Genomic DNA, 16,669 nt, shown 5'->3' with positions numbered 1-16,669 from the left:
AGGGAAAGGAGGGGAGGGGAGGGAGAGGGAACGGGAAACTCCCTCTTTCAATAGAGGCCATTATTCACCAACTTAGTCCTTCGCCACAGGACAAGGGCTCCGCCTGGCTATCTCTGGAAACTGGGCAACCCTGGTCCCTGTCTTCCCTTCTAGGTCCCCTCTCTCCCCAGCTCAGAACCAGAAACAACCCAGCCCACCCACATTTCCAGCTCCTCCTCCTCCTCCTGCTTCCTTCCACAGGTGCCATGTCTAACCACCAGAAGGTTCCCTACAACCCCACCCCCAGGAAGTGCCGTCCTTCGCACCTCCAAGGCTCTGTGCTCTGGCCTCTGCCCAAGAGACCTTTTCTGCTGGTAAAAAGTCCTTCCAGGCCCAAGACAGGCAGCCTTGCTACTGCCCAGCCTTCCCCAGTGTTATACAGACAGATCCCATCTTGCCCATCCCCCTCCCACAGCCACAGGTCTCAAAGCAACTGTTTCCTCCAACAGACACTGCTGTTCTTATCCACAGGCCCCCTTGAGGGGAGGAGCAGGGACAACAAGCGCGACGCTCACCTCGGTACCCCCAGCACCCGAACTGGGGGATGGAATACAATAGGCACTCAGTAAGTGTATGGGGGAATCACACTGACGCATCTTCCAGGCTGCCCCTTCTGGAGCTGGTGTAAAAACTTACAAGGGGGACTTCCTTGTCAGTCCGGTGGTAAGACTGCGCTTCCAATGCAGGGATCGCAGGTTTGATCCCCACATACAGCCGCGGCAGAGCAAAAAGACAAAACAAGCTCAGGGAGGGCTGTGGGAGGCAGGCGTGGGGAACCACAGTGTGATCTGTTAACAGTGGGAGAGGAGACGGAATGAATTCATTTCCTCCCTGTAGTAATTTGCCTGTAAATATTCACAAACCGCGCAGTTTCTCTCAGCCTTCCCATTAAAGATAAACGCATAAATAAACCAGCCTGCCCGTGGCTTTGCACACAGGCTGCTGTTCCTGTACCCAAGTACCAGGGTGACTATTCAGCTGCTGCAAAGAATCCCAGAAGGTGTCCAGAGTGGGTGACTCGGAGAGCAAGGAGGTGGTAGGCAGGACTTGGCACTCCAGAACTGGAGGAGATTTGCCTGCAAGACCCATGGAGGTGTGGACCCAGCAGGCCAGAGCCCAGAACAGGTGGCTTCACTGGCCTAGGTTTGGTTTGATGAAGTGTCCTCCCCACCCTCCAGCCTGGACCCCAGGGGGAGTCCAGAGGTCACACACAGAGAGCCCTCTGTGCTCCAAGTGGATCCCTTGGTAAGGAGAAAAACAAACACCTTCTGTAATGCTAGGGATCCATGACATACGGAGAGGGAGCACCGAGGTCACAGACAGACCGATTACTGGAGGGTGATGACCTCTGGGCAGGGGGCCCTGTCAGGGCCAAAGTAGGGCCCTTTATAACCTACCCATGGCTCCCTCTTGGTGTACTTCTCTGAGCACCCAAGGTGGGGTAAACACCCCTCACAATGGCAGGAAGAAAGAGCGGCTCTTTCCTTCTCCCCAGACTGACGGTACAAACTCCTGGGGCACCAACAGGGAGCCGGGTCTGCAAGTGTACTCCTGCTGACATGCTCAGGGTATGGACCAAATCCTAAAAGCCTGATTAACCTGGACTCATTTAATCAAGTCCCAGAACAACAATGGCAAATCCTTGCCTAACACTGGCCTGGACAAGCTCTCTTGCTTTTAATCCTCATGACAACCCTAGGAGGCAGGGCACTACTATCCCCATTTTATAGATGGGAAAACTGAGGCCCAGAAATAGAACCACACAAGGAGTGGGACACAAAGTCAGGATTCAAACCCGGACATTCTGGTCCTGCAGTCTTGCAAAAGGATTAAGGCACAGAGGAGGCAGGACAGCAAAGTAGAAAGGAGCTGGAGGCCGGGTCCCAGGAAAAGAGCATGTGGGACATTTGGGGATAAAAGGTGTATGTGCCATTTAAAATATATATATATATGAAGACCCAGATGCGCAGCCCACCCACGATTACCTCACTTCATCTCAGCAGCTCGGTATGGAAAGGTTATTATGCCCAATACAGAGATGGAGAAACTGAGGTTCATAAAGCTTAATGGTCTTCTTCCAGCCAGGAAGTGAGGGCCAGGATTTGAATCCAGACCAACTCACCACCACCATTTCTACTGGCTTCAGATTCATTTCCTCCACCAGCCAGAGTGACTTGAAGCGAGTCCTTCGCATCATGGACCTCAGTTTCCATATCTGTAAATGGGTCCCTTCCTTAGGCCCAGTCCAGGGCGGCTGGGAAGACCGAATAAGGTGGCGGCAGATGTGAAGGAAGGGCCACTGCATGGCACATGGCCTTTGGCACAGGCTCCAAAGCCCAGGTCCTGATTGTACCTAGAAGACTGACATTTACAACAGCATGCCCCGACGCCCCACAGGATGCTCTGCCAGCATAGAGATTCAATTATGGTCATTATGGTGCACTTAGGAAAACCAGGGAGCAGGCTAATACATTTCAGAAAGATTTGCAAGAGCAGAGGATGAATCAAAATGAGTTTTCTACTTAACCCTCAGTTAAACAGAAAATCCATTTAACCACAAGGCATCGCTCTGTCTTCCCACTTTCCAGTCAATCATTTTTTTTTCTTTACTGTCTGCCACTTCGATTTATATTTTTATTCCCTGAAGCTGCCTTAGAATGAAAAATAAGTTCACTGATGGGGAGAAAGATGTCATAAACCTCTTGGGGTCTGCAGCCCTGGACCAGCATCCTCAAACCTTTGCTCCTTCCAGCAGGGCAAAGGTGGGCACACTGCTTATATCTGTGGCAGCCAGAGAAGCTGATGGGCTCTGGAGGAGGCAGCTCCATGGACCCAAGGGGGAATGCTAATATACACCTCCCACCAGCCCTTCCTTCTCCCTCCATAAAGCAAACCAAATATCTGCAGTCATTGGCAGCTTCCAGAAAGAGGCTGAGGGAAAGATGTACTCAAAGGGACCACAGGGGATGAATTCATTGACCTCCAAGTGTGCTAAGCCACAGAGCCATGGATATCAGAGTTGTCGGGGAGACACAATAAAAAAGCAGGATAGATTCAAGCTAGGGAGACTGTTCCCCACAAAACGGGAAGGGAAACATCACCAGCTAGTTTTCTGTAGCATTCAATAAAGCAGCCTTGACTACGCATGCAACAAGACTCTCCAGGTACACAGTTTCCAGGTAAAATCCAAGATGCTCAGTGAAATCTGAGTTTCAAACAAACACTAAAGAATGTTTCAGTTTTTGTTCCAAATAGTCCATGGGACTGATACTGATGGAACTTAAGAGCGTAAAGCATTAGTTGCTCAGTCATGTCCGACTCTTTGCAACCCCATGGACTATAGCCCGCCAGGCTCCTCTGCATGGAATTCTCCAGGCAAGAATACTGGAGTGGGTAGCCATTCCCTTCTCCAGGGGTGTCTTCCTGACCCAGGGATGGGACCTAGGGATTGAACCCAGGTTTCCTACATTGCAGGAAGATTCTTTACCATCTGAGCTGCCAGGGACTCCTACTGATGGGAGACACATTTGCACTAAACTATTCGCTGGCTATACGAAGTTTGAGTTAACCTGGGCGTCCTGTAGTGTGATCTGCTAACCTAGCAACCCTTTCCAGGAGGCACGCATTTAGAATCGAGCACTGGTGGACATCGGAAGCAAGCTGCCGGAATGGGGGCCCCTAGCCGGGTACTGCCCAGGAAGGAGTCTCACATGGCTATTTTGCAGCGGGACCTGGTGCGCAAAGAAAAGCAGGAAGCCGAACTCGGTGAACTTTCTGGAGGCATCTCTGCTGTATGTGTGCCTGAGTGGGAACAAAAGCAGGAAGCGAATGGGCCTCTTGTCCTGAGAGGGGCACTGCCTGAGTTCTCTTCCCTCCATTTCCCAAGCTCTCTCTAATGTTGTTTTACGGCCTTAACAATAACAGTGTGCACTGGCATGCTCGCCCAGGCACACAAAGCGCTCGATTTTTCTTATCTTGGAGAGCAATCAGGTTGTTCTATCAGATTTCAAGCTTGTTGAAGTTATGGACTGGGGATTTTTAATTCCTGCATCCCAGAGGATGCTCAGTGAATGATGAAGGGAGAAAGGAAAGAAGAAAGGGGGTGGGGGAGAGAGAGAGGGGATTTGTTGGTACAAATGCCAAGAGCTGGGATATCTGGGCTTGGAAAGGGGCTCCCAGGGCCCAGAGGACCGCCCAGGCTGCAGAAGCTGCTCTGTCACCCCGGGTCTCCTTGCTCCCTCCCCTGGGTGTGGAGGCCTTGGCAGTCATGGGCTGGGGGGCTATTTGGGGAGCAGGCAGCACAAAGCCCAGCCTCAGGTCTGAGACCCCCGTAGCCTCCGCCCCTCCAGCGCTCTGCATTTACCCAGAGCCACCCCCGGCAGGAGGACGCACCACTAGAAGGAGGAACAGGCCTGGGGAGCTTTTCCTAGGCCAGAGAGCAGATTCTGCACCCTCCTGCTCCACCCTGTCCCCCTCCTGTGGGGGATGCTCCTGCCTCCCGGTTCAAGTTCGGTTTAAACAGATGTTGTGTCCCTAAGAAGCCAGCACTGTCTTTGAAGCCCGGGAGGAAAATCTCAGCTCTAAAGGGATATTTCCTACCAAGGAGGCTCTCCGGGGAGTCTTGGCAGAAATAAAAACCCAAGGTCCTGGATGCTTATCTCCTGGTATTTATGAGATTTTTCATTAGAACGGCTGTCTCCACAGACTGCTCTGCAGAAGAAGGAAAGGGAAGGAGAGAGAGGGAGGGGAGGAGGAGAGCAGGGATCCCACTGAGCAGGGCTGGATGCAACTCCGGGGGGATGTCGTCTCATATCCACCAGGGCAAACTGTCACTCCACGGAGGCAGCTTTCCGTGTCCGGCTCTCTGTTACGCTAGACTTTGTACATAGATGGTGCTCAGACGCAGGGGGGCCTTTAGGAATTAGCGCCTGGGGTCGCACAGAGCCAGACACGACTTAACAGCAGCAGCAGCAGCCAACCTACTCAGGGTCCTCCTGCTTCTCTCCTTAGTGTATACAGGACACCTACAAGGCCTTTCTGCACCTATTTCCACCTGGAAACTAGCTGGTCACACAGCAGGGCCTGTCCACAGCATCACCTCTTCAGAGTCCTCCGCCGGCCTCCCCTCCACTGCCTAGGACAAGAGGCCCATTGGTTTTCTGCAATATCTGCCAAAAGCCGGGTGGTAGGGGCAGTCTGCACAAGGTGAAGGCAATAGGGGATGAATTGCCTGCAGGAAAGTTTAAAACCATCATAAAACCAGCTAGCTAAAAGCTGACAATGCTAAACAACGTCAATGATAAAATGTACTGCCTCAAAGAAAAACAATCTCATTGTTCCAACTTCTAAACCACTGCTGTAATCACGACTGCGTTGTAATAATATGTGTGGAAGCTCCAGATGAGCACACTTTTATTACTTGACCTTTCATAAATATTGTGCTCACATGGATGTGAGTTCAGAGAACAACCTCTGGTTCAGCAGACCCTAACACGAGCTGATTCTGCCGCACACGTTCGTTGTGAGAAAAAGGACTCAGAGCTGAGCGAGTTCTGTCTGTACGGGGTGGTGGTTCTAGTACTCTGCACTAGTTCTCTTTGTACCAGCTCCTTTGATACTAGATATTCTCACAGATACCAGATCTTCTACTCTTAAATAGTAGACTTGAAGTAGGCAGTGACAGCACAGTGACTGCAAGGACGCTGAAACAGAGTATTGCCAAGGCAGCCACCTCTGTTCACGCTCCCAGCCTTGCGGGGTTCACGTGTTTGGAACTTCCTTTGTGCAATTTCTTTTTTCAAAAAATCCATTAATTTAATTGAAAAGTATGAACTCATTCCTTCTCCCCCCGCTTCTTTTGTGCTGTAATGTTTGTTGACTGGCATGGTTCTGTATATAAAGTCCACTGAAAGGAACATTTCGCTGTTTCTTTTCTGGCCATTATTAGAATTGGCTTTATTTCATCACTATTACTGAAAATAATTTTGTTGTACAGAGATGACAGGTGTTAAAAGCCATCTTCCCTGGGTGTTGCATATCCCAGGTACCTCATCTGGCTGCCCCACTCTAGCTTATGTCGAGCACCAATAATTGAACAGCGCTTGCCTTCAGGGCAAGCTAAGCCTGGGCTTGCTCTTGCAGCTGGCTTCTCTTCCACAACAGTTTCCTGGACAATGCAAAACTAAGATCTGTTCGCTCTGGTGTCCCAGATGGGCCGCCCTCCGGGCAGCTCTGGGTAGCCGCCAGCAGGCACCTTCTGCAGGTTCTCCAAGACCCTGCACTGCTCCATCATCTTCTCCATCTACACTCACCCCAGGGGGGTCTCATTAGGGATGAAGGCTGGAAATACTCTGTCAGCTGACGGATCCCAGATTTGTCTCTCCAGTGCAGACCTCACCCCTGCACTCCAGGTATAGGCCTTCATTCGTGTTTTTGCCCCCTCCATTTGGATGGATCAATGTCCCACCTTAAAACGGCTCAAAGGAGAGCTCGGTATGTACGTGCCCCTCATCCTTCCCCGAAGCCCAGCCACCCAGGCTCCTCCATTTACAGGCACAAAACTCTACAGTCATCCGTGACGCCTCTATTCCGCTTCCTCCTCATCAGTGAGTCTGTCAGCTCTACTTTCCAAACAGATGATGAAAGATTTGGCTTCAAAGCACCTCCACCACCCTCGTGTCCTTCCAAATCACCTCATTTCTGGCCTGGATCAGCCTCTACCCCAGTCTCCTTGTCCCCTATAATCTGTCCTCTATTCCGCAGTCAGAGTGATCTTGGTAAAATGTATTATTTTATTGGGTCCTGTCTCCTCCTTGTACACTGGCTTCCCCTCACACTTAGAATCCAAATCCACAGTCCTCCCCTGGCTGGCAGCTCCCTCCTGGCCTCCCCCTACTCCTTACTTCCCTCACTCTATCACTGTGCCCTCCTTGCTGATCTTCCAACGTGCCAGCTGCCGTTATGGCCCTTACTCTTGCTGTTCCCTTCACCAGGAAGCTCTTCCCACAGATGAAGTCCAGGCTCACTCCTCACTGTCCGCAAGTCTCTGTTCAAATGACATCTGATCGGGATGCCCCCTATCTGAAATAGCACGTCCCTGGCCCCTTCCTTTCTCTTCCTGCCTGTAATACTGTCTGACACTAAGTTTATTTGTTTGATCTCTGTCTCCTCCAACTAGAGTCCAAGCTCCATGAGGGCAGGGACTTTGCTGTTTTGTTCACAATACTACATTCCTAGCATTTAAAGCAGAACCTGGTACATACACACCAGGGGCTCAGCAGTATTTACGGAATCAATGAAGTGGACTTACATTTAACATCTTCTCTCAGACTAACTCTGGGCAAAGTATTGCTATCATCACACCCATTTTGCAGATGTGGAAACTGAGACTCAAAGAATGGAAGGGACTTAGCCTCAAGACCCCTCAGATCCATGTTAGTTAGTGACACATCATGATTAAAACACAGGCTTCAAAGAAGAGGAAATCAATACAGAAAATCAACAAAATCTTTTGATTTTGTTCTTTGAGAACAAAATCTGGTTCTTCGAGAAAACTGGCAAAAATGAAAAAACCTCTAGCAAGGCTAAGGAAAAAAGAGAGAAAATACAAATTATTAATATCAGAAATGAAAGAGAGGACATCACTATAATTCCTACAAACATGAAAAGGGAAATAAAAGAATACTGTGAACAATTCTATGACCATAGATTTGATAACCTAGATGAAACAGACCAATTTCTTGAAAGACACAATCTGCCAAAAATCATACAAAAAGAAATATGAAATCTGAACAGGCCTGTACCTATTAAACATTTTGAATTAATAATTAATAACCTGTCAAAAAAGAAAACATTAGGCACACATGGGCTCACTGGTGAATTCTTCCAAACATTTAAGGAGGAATGTATCAATTCAGAACAATCTCTTCCAGAAAATACTAGCAGAGAAAATACATTCTGACTCATTCTATGAGACCAGTATTAACCTAATACCAAAAGTGAAAACAGGGCTTCCCCGATAGATCACTACGTAAAGAATCTGCCCACAATGCAGGAGACTCCAGTTCGATCCCTGGGTAGGGAAGATCCGCTAGAAAAGGGATAGGCTACCCACTCCAATATTCTTGGACTTCCCTTGTGGCTCAGCTGGTAAAGAATCTGCCTGTAATGTGGGAGACCTGGGTTCGATCCCTGGGTTGGGAAGATCCCCTGGAGAAGGGAAAGGTTATCCACTCCAGTATTCTAGCCTGGAGAATTCTTTGGACTGTGTAGTCCATGGGGTTGCAAAGAGTCAGACATGACTGAGCGAGTTTTGAGTTTCTCTGGTGGCTCAAATGGTAAAGAATCTGCCTGCAATGAGGGAGACTCGGGTTTGATCCCTGCATTGGGAAGAACCCCTGGAGAAGGAAATGGTAACCTACTTCAGTATTCTTGCTAGAGAATCCCCATAGACAGAGGAGCCTGGTGGACTCCATGAGGTCGCAAAGAGTTGGACATGACTGAAGCGACTTGCATGGCAAAACTTAAAAAGACATTACAAGAAAACTATAGACAAATATCTCATAAACATACATGTAAAAATCTTCAACAAAATATGAACAAATATAATTGAAAAAAAGTATAAAAAGAATTGTACGATATGGCCAAGTGGGATTTATCCCAGATATACAAGGCTGGTTCAATATTCAAAAACCAGCTAAAGTAATCCATTATATCAATAGGCTAAAGAAGAAACATCACATGATCACATTAATAGATATAAAAACAGCATGACAAAATCCAATACCCATTCATGATAAAACTCTCAGAAGACTAGAGAAATAGAGGGAAATTTTATCAACTTGATAAGGAATGTCTATAAAAACCCATATCTAACATCATCCTTAATGGTGAAAAGCTAGAAACGCTCCCATTGAGAAACGAGGAAAGTACATCCCTTCTTACCACTGTTTTTCAATATTGTACTGGAAGTCCTAGCTAGTGCAATAAGACATAGGCTTTTATATTTTCATGTATTAGGAAGGAAACTTTTCTACTTTCTATGGGTATTTTAATTTTACAGATTGGGAAGGAAAAAATAAAATTGTCTTTGTTCACATATGACATGATTGTCTATCTTTAAAATTTGAAAAAACTGACAGAAGACTGCTTGGAACTCATAAGTATTTATAGTAAAGTGAGGTTGCAGGATACAAGCTTAGTATATAAATGCCCATTGCTTCCCTATACACAAGCAGTGAACAAGTGGAATTTGAAATTTTTTAAAAAAGTATACATTTCCATTGGCACCAAAATAAATGAAATACTTAGGTATAATTCTAACAAAATATGTAAAAGATCTATATGAGGAAAGCTACAAAACTATGATGAGAGACATCAAAGAAGAAACTAAATGATTAGAGAGATATTCCATGTTCATGGATAGGAAGACTCAGTATCCTCAAGATGTCAGTTCTTCCCAATTTGATCTATAGATTCAATACAACCTCAGTTAAAACTCCAGAAAGTTGTTTTGTGGATATCTGCACACTGATTTTAAAGTCTCATAAAGAAGCAAAAGACCCAGAATAGCCAACATTACAATGGAGGAGAAGAACAAAGTCGTAAGACTGGCACTACTGACTTCAGGACTTAGAAGCTACGTCATCAAAACAGCATGGTACTGGCAAAACAGTGAACACATAAGTCCGTGGAAAGGAATAAAGAGCAGAAACAGACCCACATAAATACAGCAAACTGACCTCTGACCTCTGACCTCTGACAAAGGAGCAAAAGGAATGCAGTGGAGAAGTAGTCTTCTCAACAAGTGGTGCTGGAACAACTGAATATCCACAAGCAAAAAATATATAGACACACACATACAGATCTTATAACTATCCAAAAAGTAACTCAAAATGCATCACAGACCTAAACATAAAATACAAAACTATGAAACTCCTAAAAGATAACAGGAGAAAGATCTACATGACTTTGGGTATAGCAATGACTTTTCAGATACAGCATCATAATCCACGAAAGAAATAATTGATAAGCTAGACTTGATCAAAAGTTTAAAATTCTGTTCTCTGAAAGACATTGTCAAGAGAACAAGAAGTCACAGACTGGGAGAAAATGTTGACAAAAGATGCATAGATAAAGAGTTATTACCCAAAATATACAAAGAGCTTGTAAATTCGTAAACTTGCTTTGTTGTAAAACCAAACGATAAGTAAACAAATAACCCAATTTAAAAATGGCAAAAGACCTGAACAGACAATTCACCAAAGATCCACAGATGGAAAATAAGTGTATAAAAAGATGCTTTACACCATATGTGATCAGAGAACTGCAAACTGAAACAAAACTGGATACTGCTGCACACCTGTAAAAATGGCCAAAATCCAAAACACGGACACACCACCAAATGCTGACAGAGATGCAGAACAACAAGAACTCTCATTCACTGGTGTTTGGAAAACAGCAGTTTCTCACAAATTTAAACATACTTTTACCGTATAATCCAGCAGCTGTGCTTCTTGGTATTTACTCAAATGAGTTGAAAATTTACATCCATGCCAGAACCTGCAGAAGTTTTACAGTAGCTTTATTCATAATCGCCAAAACTCGAAAGCAAACATGTCTTTCCGTTGTGCTGTGCTTAGTCGCATAGTCATGTCCGACTCTTTGCGACCCCATGGACGGCAGCCCGCCAGGCTCTTCTGTTCATGGGGATTCTCCAGGCAAGAATGCTGGAGTGGGTTGCCATGCCCTCCTCCAGGGAACCTTCCCAACCCAGGGATCGAACCCAGGTCTCCCACATTGCAGGCAGATGCTTTACTGTCTGAGCCACCAGGGGAGCCTGATATCCTTCAGTAGGTGATGGATAAATAAACCGTGATGCAACCAGACAATGGAACACTATTCAGTGCTAAAAAGAAATGAACTTAGCAGCATTACTGACAATGGCTAAAATGTGGACGCACTCCAAGGGTCCATCAACAATGGGTTAGCAAAATGTGGTTTACACATACAGAGGAATATTGCTCAACTTTACAAAGGAAGGAAATTCTGTCATACCCTACAACATGGGCAAACGTTGGGGACATTACACTAAGTGAAATAAGCCATTACAAAAATAATAATAATGGATGATTCCACTTATATAAGGCACTTAAAGAAGTTAAAATCACAGCAACAGGAAAGATGAATGGGGTTTGCCAGAGGCTGGGAGGAGAAGGGAATAGGAAATTATTGTTTAATGTTTATGTTTACAAGATGAAAACCATTCTGGAGATGGATGGTGGGGATGGTTGCACAACAATTTTAAATGCACTTAATACCACTGAACTGTGCACTTCAAATGGTTAAAACATTAAATCCTGTTATATATATTTCACCACAATAAAAAATAGGGGGGAGAAAAAGAAGTTGAACTATCAAAACATGAAAAGACATGGAAGAACCTTAAACGCACATTACTAAGTGAAAGAAGTCAATCTGAAAAGGCTCCATAGTGTATGATTCCAACTCTATGACATGCAGGGAAAAGGCAAAACTACAGAGAGAGTAAAAAGATCAGAGGTTTCCAGGGTTTAGTGGCGGGGGAAGGATGAACTGGAGGAGCACAGAGGATTTTAGGGCAGTGAAACGACTCTGTATGATACAGTGATGGTGGATACATCGTTATCCATTTGTCGAAACCCATAGAATGAGTATCGGAGAAGGCAATGGCACCCCACTCCAGTACTTTGCCTGGAAAATCCCATGGATGGAGAAGCCTGGTGGGCTGCAGTCCATGGGGTTGCTAAGAGTCGGACACGACTGAGCGACTTCCCTTTCACTTTTCACTTTCATGCATTGGAGAAGGAAATGGCAACCCACTCCAGTGTTCTTGCCTGGAGAATCCCAGGGATGGGGGAGCCTGGTGGCTGCCGTCTGTGGGATCACACAGAGTCGGACACGACTGAAGTGACTTAGCAGCAGTAGCAGCAGCATAGAATGAATATACAGCACCAACAGAGAACCACAGCATAAACTATGGGCTTTGGGTGATACCATGTGCCAGTGTAGGCTCCTCAACTGTAATGTATGTACCACTGGGTCTCCTGCATTGGCAGGTATATTCTTTACCACTGAGCCACCCAGGGAAGCCCTAGTTTACACTGTTAACCAATAAAAAAGGTGGCTGGGTGCAGCAGGATGATCTCCAGTCCAGGTCAGAAGACCTGCAGACTAAGCCCATCTCCTTCCATAGCTCTGTGACTTTGGGCAAGGCATTTCCCCTCTGAGATGCTGAAACGCATCTGAAAATGAATACTCCCTCCCTCTTTGCCACATCTGGCTATTTGAAAGTTCTTCAGCTGTGATTCATAGTGTGGATATATGTCATTTCTTAAAAAAAAATAAAACCTTTTAAGGGCATGTTATGTTCATTTTTGCTACATGAACAGAAAAGTAATACTTTGCTTATTCTTTAGATGAGGAAGTTTAGACTTATTATTAACTATCCATGATGTGAAGGAGTGGTCACCCCACAGAGTGAAGGGTCGGTCTGGCCTTGTTCTCACAGCCAACCAGGTCAAGGAGAGGGGGCATTTCAGAGGGAAAAACACAGGGACAATGTGTGTGTGGTCCTGGGATGAACTTGTGCAAATTTAAAACAACTTGAAAAAGAAAAGAAAGGAAAGGCTTGGTATGGACAATATCCTGGAGGGCAGAGAAGGACCAGGTTACTGTCGTGAGCCACAGGTAGATGAGCTGGACTGGGACTCAGGTCTTCCTCCAAATCACACTAGGGTTGGGTAAGAGGTTAGTCAAGCTCACCTGGACCACTGTCTTCTGTTTGGCATCTCTAAAGCTTTTCCAGAATCAAGGAAAATCAGGATATCTCCCTCATTCACCTCTTTCAACTTTATCATGGCCTCTTCACCTCAGTGACTGAAGCTTTAGTTCAGGGTCACATCTTCTCTGCCCTGGATCATCCTGGCAGGCTCCCAACCAGCCTCCCTGACTGTGCTTTATCTTCCTCTAAACCAGTAGTGCACAATCATGGCTATACATTGGAATTACCTGGGGAGTTTTAAAATATACTAATACTCTTCTTAAAATTTACACATAAAGCTACAGTAATCAAAACAGCATGGTAACGGCATAAGGATAGGCATACAGACCAGAGGACAGCAAGGAGACCAAACGAGTCCATCCTAAATGAAATCAACCCTGAATGTTCATTGGAAGGACTGATGCTGAAGCTGAAGCTCCAATACTTTGGCCACCTGATGTGAAGAGCTGACTCACTGGAAAAGACTAATGCTGGGAGAGATTGAGGACAGGAGGAAAACGGGATGACGGAGGATGAGATGGCTGTATGGCATCGCCGACTTGATGGACATGAGTTTGAGCAAATTCCAGGAGACAGTGAAGGACAGGGAAGCCTGGTGTGTTGCAGTCCATAGGGTCACAAAGAGTTGAACAAGACTTATAGACTAAGCAACAACAACAAATAGATCCGTGGAAAAGAATTGAGAATTCAGAAACAAACCTATACATCCATGGCCAATGAACTTTCAACAAGGGTGCCAAGACTATGCAGTGGGGGAAAACAGTCTCTTCAGTGGTAGTCCAAGGATATTCAAGTGCCAGAGAATGAAGTTGGACTCCTACCTCAAACCATATACAAAAATTAACTCAGAATGAACCGATGGCCTAAATATAAGAGCTAAGGTCTTAAAACTCTCAGAAGAAAACATGGAGGTGAATCTTTATTAGTTTGGATTTGGCAACAGAGTCTTAGACATGACACCGAAAGCACAAGCAACAAAAGGGAAAATAGACAAGTGGGTAGAGGCTCCACTGCGGTGGCAGCCAGGCCTTCTTCACCACCACCCACCCCCACCAGCCACCTGCCTCCTGCTGGGAGATCTCAGCAGGAGGATGATCTGCAGGCTTCCAGGAAGCTGCCTTCACTCATTTGCTCGGCCTGCTATAAAGGGCTGGCTGGGGAGATGAAAACATCAAGGGACTCCCCATTCTTCCTGAACTCCAAACTCCACGCAAGGCTGGGCAGAGAACATAGGAGCAGTGCCAGCGTGGGTGCCTGCCGTGGTGCATCACTGCAGGCATGCAGGGTGCTCTTAAGCCACGTGGGGACCACCGTGAACGCCATGGGGTGATGATGTGAGTCCTGGGGGGTGCTTCATGGAAGTCTTAGCTGCCTCTGTAGTACTATGCGGGGTCCCTAAGGACACACACCATGTGCCTCTGGAAATGTGAACGAGTGCCTTTGAGGGGGCTGCGGGTGCTGTGGGGTGCTATGGCAAACACTCGCTTTAGGGCAGGAACCCTGGGTTTGGGTGCTAACCTTACTGCTTTGTAGAGGTGAACCCTAGAATAATTTACCACTTTCCAAAATCCCAATTGTCCTTAAAAAGAGTTTACTAATACCTGCCTCCCTGGGGAGGATCTGTGACTACCTCCAGAGAGGGTCCAGGAAAGATCACTGGGAGTCAAACATAAACCATGGAATTAGGGCTCAGGAAGAACTGTTCACACCCGACATGGCCTCACGCCCCAGGAGTGTCAGAGCAGAGAGCTGACACAATCCAGGCGCTTCCTCTCGGGCCATTTTTAGATCACATACAGAAAGAGGTATGTGTCTCCAGGGTGACCCACTGTGTGCTCACAAACACCCAGCTTTCTCATGTCAAGAGCCCAAGCCTCTTCACAGAGGTCACCTCGGAAGGCCACCCACATCATTCCAGGGAGCGACCCTCGTTCAAAGCAAACAGGAGCATCGCGCTGGCGATTTCCTGGCCCTTACAACCACCCAGTGGGCGTGCATGCTATTTGCCCACTTAATAGATAAGAAAACGGAGATCATTCTGGGTGATCAAAGCACTCATCTGGAGTCAAACAGCTACTGAAGGGCGGAGCTGGGACTCAGCCTCTGTCAGTCTGGCTGAGAGGCCGGCAAACATTTCCCACAACAGTGCACGCCTGTCTGCCCGTAGCTGATGGTCATCTTTACGTGCTCCCTGTGACTATAACATTTCTGTTTCCTGATTAACCACAGAGGCCAGGCGAGATCACTGCTGTCTCAGCAGCCTTGCTGATGGTAAACCAAGATCAACAGCCTCCTTACTGTTTTTCTTTCTGTACTTCAAGAGACTCTTTCCTCTCACCCAAGGCCCAAGGCTTCCCCTGATGGAGAAACGTCCCTTAAAGAAAGATCCCGAGGAAGTGAAGCTATTTCTGACTCACTTCAGCGCCTTCCCCTGATTAAGAAAATCAGGCAGGAATCCAGGCTCTGATAAGGTGATTGCTTCCTGCGGGGATCAGGAGGTTTACATAGAATATTATGGCTGAGGTGGCTGGTTGAGCCCGGGGAGCTGCAGGACAGATGCTGGGAGGGCTCCAGAGAAGCCCCCCACCCCCGATCCCTGGCCTCAGTGCTCCTCTGCATTGTCCACTTGGGTGGCCCTTGACCTGGTCCTGCTTTATCTGCTTCTAGGACCTGGCCACCCTGCCTTGGATTTCAACCTAAAATAACCCCAGCCAGCCAGGAGGCACACTCCACCGTTGAGCTTGGAAACTGGTGGAATATCAGATTAGTGACTCAGAAAGTGACCAAGTACAAGCTCAATCCTGGGCACCAGAAAACCAAGACCTGCAGAGATTTTAACAAGAACCCCAACTTAAAAAAAAAAATTGTTAAAAAGATCTTCGTGTCTTTTTCAAGAAATGAAGTTCAGAGATGTGATTTGGTTTCAAGGAATTTTTGACCTTAAGATTCAAGTCATAGAACGGGTAAGCAAAATGCACAAGAATGGTCAGGTAGTTCAGAGAGGTGCTTCAGATTCAGCCACACAGTGCTGTGTGACCTTGAGCGAGTCACTTAACCTCTCTGAGACCCGGTTTTCTCTTCCCTAAGATGGAAGTGACAATAGGGCTGTTGGTGCAGGAACTGCGACTTAACCCTGCACTCGGCATGGAGAAGCTTCATTCAAGGTTAGCAAATCTGACTCTTCTGATTAGCGGGGACTCAAACACAGTTCCATCTGCATCTCTGTGGTCTGCACCTGTGGTCTTTCCCCTGAGGGTCTGCGTCATCCTTTACTCAAGACAGGCAATCAGATCTCTCAGAGCTTTCCAATCCCCTCTCCTCGCCACAGACTGGACCAAACCGCTGCCTCCCTGTCACTCCCCCGACCCCATACCACCACCTGTCCCTTCCTGTAGCTCAGCCCTGGTCTTGGGACCTCAGCAACTGGGGACGTGTGGTTGGAACAGAGATTCAAGTCACTGCTGCCCCATATTTACAGATGAGGAAATGAGGCACAGTCTGAGAGCCAGAAGCCAAACATCCTGGCTCCTCATTCAGGAACTTTCAGGGAAAAAATGAGGCAACCCGGCCTATCACCAGACCTGGGATGGTGAGCAGCCCAAGAAGCTTCTAGAACCCAAGAAGCAGACCAAGGCTTTTCCATTCCCAATTCCATCGTGGAATGTGATGACTGATCCTAGTACTTGTGGATTTAAACTTTATCCAAAAAGGGAGTCTTGGAATGGGGGAGGGGATGAGGGGAGAGGCTGGGGGAGGCGATGAGGGGAGAGACAGGGATGGAAATCACCCTAGGAAGGTATTTCCTTCCCA

The 16,669-nt window shown here is 46.9% G+C and overlaps 1 protein-coding gene across 2 annotated transcripts in view; it reads right to left on the bottom strand.

Moving 5' to 3' along the window:
- The window catches only part of TSPAN18 (tetraspanin 18), a 177,703-nt gene that overhangs the window by 135,149 nt on the left and 25,885 nt on the right, over positions 1 to 16,669 (bottom strand). The gene's annotated exons all lie outside the window — the stretch shown is intronic.

The sequence above is a fragment of the Bison bison genome, unplaced genomic scaffold (assembly GCF_000754665.1).
Source record: "Bison bison bison isolate TAMUID 2011002044 unplaced genomic scaffold, Bison_UMD1.0 scf7180017860457, whole genome shotgun sequence".
Lineage (NCBI taxonomy): Eukaryota > Metazoa > Chordata > Mammalia > Artiodactyla > Bovidae > Bison > Bison bison.
Note: the sequence above shows the minus strand (reverse complement) of the source record. Positions and strands in the feature narration are given on the sequence as shown.